The sequence below is a fragment of the Crotalus tigris genome, unplaced genomic scaffold (genome assembly GCF_016545835.1).
Source record: "Crotalus tigris isolate CLP2741 ecotype Arizona unplaced genomic scaffold, ASM1654583v1 scf7180000018691.1937549, whole genome shotgun sequence".
In the NCBI taxonomy this organism is placed as follows: domain Eukaryota; kingdom Metazoa; phylum Chordata; class Lepidosauria; order Squamata; family Viperidae; genus Crotalus; species Crotalus tigris.
This window is the reverse complement of record NW_024097150.1, coordinates 1,487,344-1,493,365: the sequence shown is the minus strand read 5'-3', so window position 1 is coordinate 1,493,365 and position 6,022 is coordinate 1,487,344. Positions and strand designations below refer to the sequence as shown.

At 40.4% G+C, this 6,022-nt stretch overlaps 1 protein-coding gene across 6 annotated transcripts in view; it reads left to right on the top strand.

Moving 5' to 3' along the window:
- Positions 1 to 6,022, top strand: part of NT5DC1 (5'-nucleotidase domain containing 1) — an 86,971-nt gene that overhangs the window by 38,019 nt on the left and 42,930 nt on the right. The gene's annotated exons all lie outside the window — the stretch shown is intronic.

Below are 6,022 nucleotides of genomic sequence, written 5' to 3'. Positions count from 1 at the left end.
GGTGTCTGTCGTACGTTCAGAGTTAAAGTCCAAAGGTGCTTTTTCAAGAGGCAACTGGACTTCCTTTTGTTTTTGCTTGAAGGCATTTCACTTTTCATCCGAGAGGTTTCTTCAGTTCTGAATGAAGTCCAGTAGATGCTTGGAAAAGCACCTGGATGATTGAGAATCTCCATAGACAATCATAGTTAAAGCTAAATTCAGGTAATTTTATACAAGTATTTTGCTAGTGGTTTTTAGGTGGATTTTAAACAAATCCGAATACATGACAAGTTCAGAATATGTAGTCCAGTGTTTCTCAACCTTGACAACTTGAAGAGGTATGGACTTCAGCTCCCAGAATTCCCCAGCCAGCACAGCTGGCTAGGGAATTCTGGGAGCTGAAGTCCATACCTCTTCAAGTTGCCAAGGTTGAGAAACACTGATGTAGTCGTATCTGGTTTGCTGACAGAAGATTCTTTGATCCAGCCAAAGTTTCTCTGCTAGAAAACAAGGAGCTGGTATGATGGCGATTCCTGCCTGTTTGCCTTTCTTTTGGCAACTCCGTGTACTCCTTTTTCCAAACCTCCTCCAGAGGATTGGGAACATATGTGGAGACTTGAAAAAAAGAGGAACTTTTGAAAATTATCTTTCTGAACATTTCTGTTCATGGAAACCTCTGTATTAAACAGAGAGAAATTATTAGACTCAACTCTCAACAATTTTTATATAGGTTTCATAAGGATAATATTAATTTTATATCACAGGCCACCGTCCCTCAATATTGGTATCCTGCCGATATATTAGAGTTCCCAGACTTCCTGACTAACGTATTCATAATGACTGGGAATTCTAGGAGTTTGTTTCAACGAGCCTAGAGTACATCAGACTGAGAAAACTAATTCATGTATCTAAATTACATATGTATTTATTAACCATCTAACCACACGTATATGCCAACAGATCTGGAAAACAGAGAGGAAAGCCACCAGTTCTGGAGGGCATAGAGATTAACAGCACAATTATCAAAAACATACAGTTACAGTTATAAAATAATATAAAAATCAACAAAAACCTAAAGTCAGCATCAGCCCTATCTGTGTAAGGCAGTTAGCTCTATTAAAAAAAAAAATCCGTCTTGATAACCTTACAAAATAACATCAGGATAGCTGCAGCTTGGACCTCCAAGTGGAGGAAGCACCATGGAAAAGGCTTGCTTCCAAGACCTCCCTTCTCTTTTCATATAGTTTCATACACAAAACATCCAGGTCAAAGGCACAAGATGGGCCAATTTGATATAGACGAGATAGTCTTGGAGATACCTAGGAGCAACCCACATTGGCCTTTATAATTAAAACTAGAACCTTAACCTGTACCCAGAAACTTGAATTGTACCTAGACCTCTAATATTAATGGCTGAAGTAGCTGTCAGTGACCAACATGTGAGCTGCTGCATTTTGTAGCAATTGCATTTCATGAGTTGTCGTTAAAGGCAGCCCCTTATAAAGCTTATTGGAATAGCAGTGAGAGCATGAGACTGGACCACAGCTGGTGCATCAGCCAAAGCTGGATCTAGGCCAGGCATGTCAAACTCTCGATGTCACATGACATCGCACAACGTATCGGGCCAGTTTTGCCATTGCCGGCAATGGGGTGGGTGCAACTTCCATGTGACGCATCTGGCCCGCGGGCTGGCAGTTTGACACCCCTGATCTAGGCCCTTTTTGTCCATAGTCTCCATCCAGAAAGCCTAGCAGGGGTCTTAAGCAGACAGAGAACCAGGTAGTTTCAGGACAAACAAGAACTCCTCCTTTGGATTCAGTTTCAGTCTGCTTTGTTCCATCTAGATCTCCTCAGCCTAGCAAGGACTTACACAGTGTTTGCAGGCTGCCTAGTATTACCTTTAAATTGTTCAGAACGGGATAATTAAACTGGGTCTAAATATAAATCATGTCCTGTATGTGTATAAGAGGAGGCAATATTTAGGAGAAAAAAATGTTTAACTAAAGTAGTTATAAAGACAAGGCTATTATTTACATTGTTTATGCTTCCCTCATTTTAATAATTTAAACTCTTACGCTCAGTTTCTAAAAGTGGTTCTAAGCTTAAAAATAGCACTACTCTGCAACTTTTGAATAATGCAGTATTATGCATATGTTCCCATTATTTATAGCAGAGTTCCCCAACATTTCCAGCTTTGCAGCCCGGGGTGGGGGGAGAGAGGGGATAATTCTACGCAAGTAGCTGCCAAACACATACCCTCGCAGCTCTATTTGTGTGAGTAGCATGCATATGCGCTTGCCGCTCACGCAAGTGGCATGTACGTACACATGTTTGCCTGCTGCTCACGCAAGTGAGGATATGTGTGCGTCCATGCACATGCTCGCTGGCTGTTTCCACGGCCCGTTTGCAATCCCCCTCATGGCCCACTAATGGGCCACAGCCCACAGGTTGGGGACCCAGCTTTATAGAGTTGTTTTTATTATTATTATTATTATTATTATTATTATTATTATTATTATTATTATTATTATTATTATTATTATTATTATTTACTTTTACCCTGCCTTTATTTGTATAAATAATCTGAAGGTGGTAAACATATCTAATATTCCTTCCTCTTTCTATTTTTCCCCAACAACAATCCTGTGAGGTGGGTTGGGTTGAGAGAGTGACTGGCCCAAAGTCACCCAGCTGGCTTTTGTGTCTAAGGCAGAACTAGAACTCACAGTCTCTCTCAGCTTCTAGCTTGACACCTTAACCAGTAGACAAAATATTTATATGTTGTAAACTTGTAAATTCCTCTGTCCAAATCAAAGTGTAGCAGATTTATTTAGCTTCACCTGCTTTATAAAGAAGTAGTATTTTGTAGCATAAAGTACTCAATGCATTAAATAAAGTGCTGCCTTTCTTTCTTTTCCTTGGTCAATATTAAAAAAATAAACAAATTTAAAATATTCAAATAAAAACTTGGGTTTGTTGGATAATTTTTTTAGATCTTTATATAGATGATAGATTTAGATCCACTTCACAAATGTAGTACTGCTAGCCTACGATTTTGTTTAATGACTGTTCAAAGTTACAACAGTACAAAAATAGTGACTTACAACTCTTATACTTATTACCATTGCAGTGGTCACATGGTTGCAATTTGGGCTCTTGGCTACTGGCAGGTATTTATGACAGTTGCAGTGTCCTAGAATCATGTACTCACAATTTACAACCTTCCCAGGCAGCTTTGGACAATCCCAAGACAATGGGGAAGCTGGATTCGCTTAACGACCATGTGATTCACTTAACAACTGTGGAAAAAAGGATTGTAAAATCGGGCACCATCACGTGATGACTCATTTAATGAAACACGTCACTTAGCAATGGAAGTTCCAGTCCCATTTGTGGTCATTAAATCGAGGAGTATCTGTAAGCCCATTTTTGTCAAATCGTCTCAGATACAGTCTGAAAAGTAAATATCCAGCCAGAATTTCATTGACAGGCATTCTTTCACTTCATTTCTGCCTCTGAGAGTGTAGCTGATATAACCGTTGTCCTTGTAACCAGTATCTATGCACATTAGCATTTTTTAATTTGGTGTTTGTTACTAATTAAATACATAATGAAGTGGGTATTTTTTGACACTGCCATTGCCTTGTCCAATTCATATGCATGTGAAGTTCAAAATGTCCTGAATATCAGTAATCCCCTTTATGCAGAGGGAATTGAGTGCACATGGAGAAGTCTGTACGAGAGTGATATTTGATTGCTGATTTACAAGACCAAGACCAGATACGCATTATAGGAAGACCAACCTTGCAGAACTGATTTCTGTGGCAGATACAACAGAAAGATCGGAGGAAATTGTGGGAAAAAGACTTACTGATCAGATGCCAGGAAAATAGAGCCAGGAAACAATATAAAGGAGGTTCGGAGTTGCATCTGGTGAGCAGCATGTGTTTGTGCCACTTGCTGCTCATTTGAAAGGGAGTGGAGTTTAATTCAGTATAACAACTGTTTAATTTTTATTGTTCAAAACACCACTGGTTATGCCCAAGGCCACGGATGGAACCAAAGTGGATCTTTAGATCTCACCACTGTATTTATTAAGACTGAGATACATCTGTTCTTTATTTGTGCATAGTCTGTCTAATCTTTTTTTGGAAAATTTTATGTTTTCACCTCTTCTAACGTGAAACAGGCTGCTCATTTTAATACTCTCCCCTCCAAATTCATGTTATTGGATATGTCTTGCTCTCACAGTCCAATCCAAGATTGCTGAATGGTACTTACCACTCATGTTACATTCGTTTTATGGATGGATCTAGATTAACAAAAAGTGCAATCCAATTGACGAGCGTCCTGGTTTCAATTTAAGCCACTTTGCTGATTATATTTTTAATGTGTTCTTAAAGGCTTACTAAAAATCCCCATTTTTAGAGAGAGGATTGAGCATTCATCACTGACATAAATTCCCATAAATGAACCTGTGGCAGATTGAAAAAATATTATTTAAATAGTAAGTGATAAATAATGGTGAGAGGGAATCAGAAGATTAGAAAACCATCAAAGCTATTTGTCCCATGCTAACATTGTCTTTAGCTGAAGCAATAGAAAGAGTTGAAAAGAGTATTCTGAGTAAACAAGGGAACTGCTTGTCTCAAGGGTGCTTTTCTCTTCTCATCCAAGAAGCTTCATCAGTTATGACAGTGGATAGATACCTATCCTTCCATTTCCCACCACCACCATCACAACTCAGGAAGCTTCTTGGATGAGAAGCAAAACGTTTTCTTTTTCTTCAAGAACAAAGAAAAGAGTCCAGTTGCCTTTTGAGAAAAAAAAAAAACACCTTTGAGGCAACTATGAGCCAGATGACTGAGAATCTCCACAGATGTTAAGGGAACTTATGTATATCTTGAGAACTCTTTTTGATGATGAAATGATGCTTGCTATAGGTACGAGAAGTGATCAGATGTTGGGGGGAAAAATGAAATATTGGTGTGAATTTAGCAACTTTGTCCTATTAGCCAGGACATTATTTTCTGACATGTGAATTATCAAGACTTGGCTAGCCCACAACAGAAGCCCTGGATGCACTGGCAGGAAAGTCGATCCCAGCTAGCACAGTAGTGATGCATGGTGGCGGGTATGGCAGGTGGCAGAGCCAGTTGTCAAGGCAGCTGGTGGCCGCAGGTAGTTAGGGAGCCAAAAGACTGTCATAAAGGAAGATGGGCCTGAATTTTGTTAACATGAAAACAGGGTCTATTCCACAACCAGAATTTTAAAAACAGGTACCTTAAATCATTTCATTCAGGACTCTTCTAAATTTGAACAGTTGCTGAATGAATGGGCATTAAGCTAGGGCAGGGGTAGGCAAGTTTGACTCTTTTATGACTCATGGACTTCAACTGCCAGAATTCAGCTGGCTCAGGAATTCTGGGAGTTGAAGTCCATGAGTCATAAAAAAGCCAAGGTTGCCTACCCCTGAACTAGGACTACCTATAATATATAGCTTGGAATGCTGTTGCTGCCCTCTCGTGGGACCTGGAGGCTGTGTGGCCCTGGATGCCATGACATCTTTAGTTCTGGATGGGGTGGCACTACCCCAGATGATTCCAGTCTGCAACTTGGGAGTTCTTATGGACTCCGGATCAGGAGTCCCTATGCTTAGTCATTCAAGCCCTAGTCATTTCACAGTTGGATTATTGCAACGCACACTACTTGGGGCTATCCTTGAAGAGCATTTGGAAGCTACAACTGGTGCAGAGTGCAGCAGTGTGGGCAGTTCTTGGGGCCCCATGTAATACCATTGCTCTATGAGCTGCACTGGCTGCCGCTTTGCTTCTGGGTGCAATTCAAGCTGTTGATAATCATCCTTAAAACCCTTCAGGGCATGGGTCCAGGTTACTTGAAGAACTGTTTCGTCTCACTGGGATTGGCCCATCCCACCTGTGCCAGACTAGATGTTCAGCTCACCCGCTATAAGAATCCTCCCCCACCTGAAGCCGAGCTGAGACCAGAGCAACCTAATCGGCATAACCTCATGATATTAGGT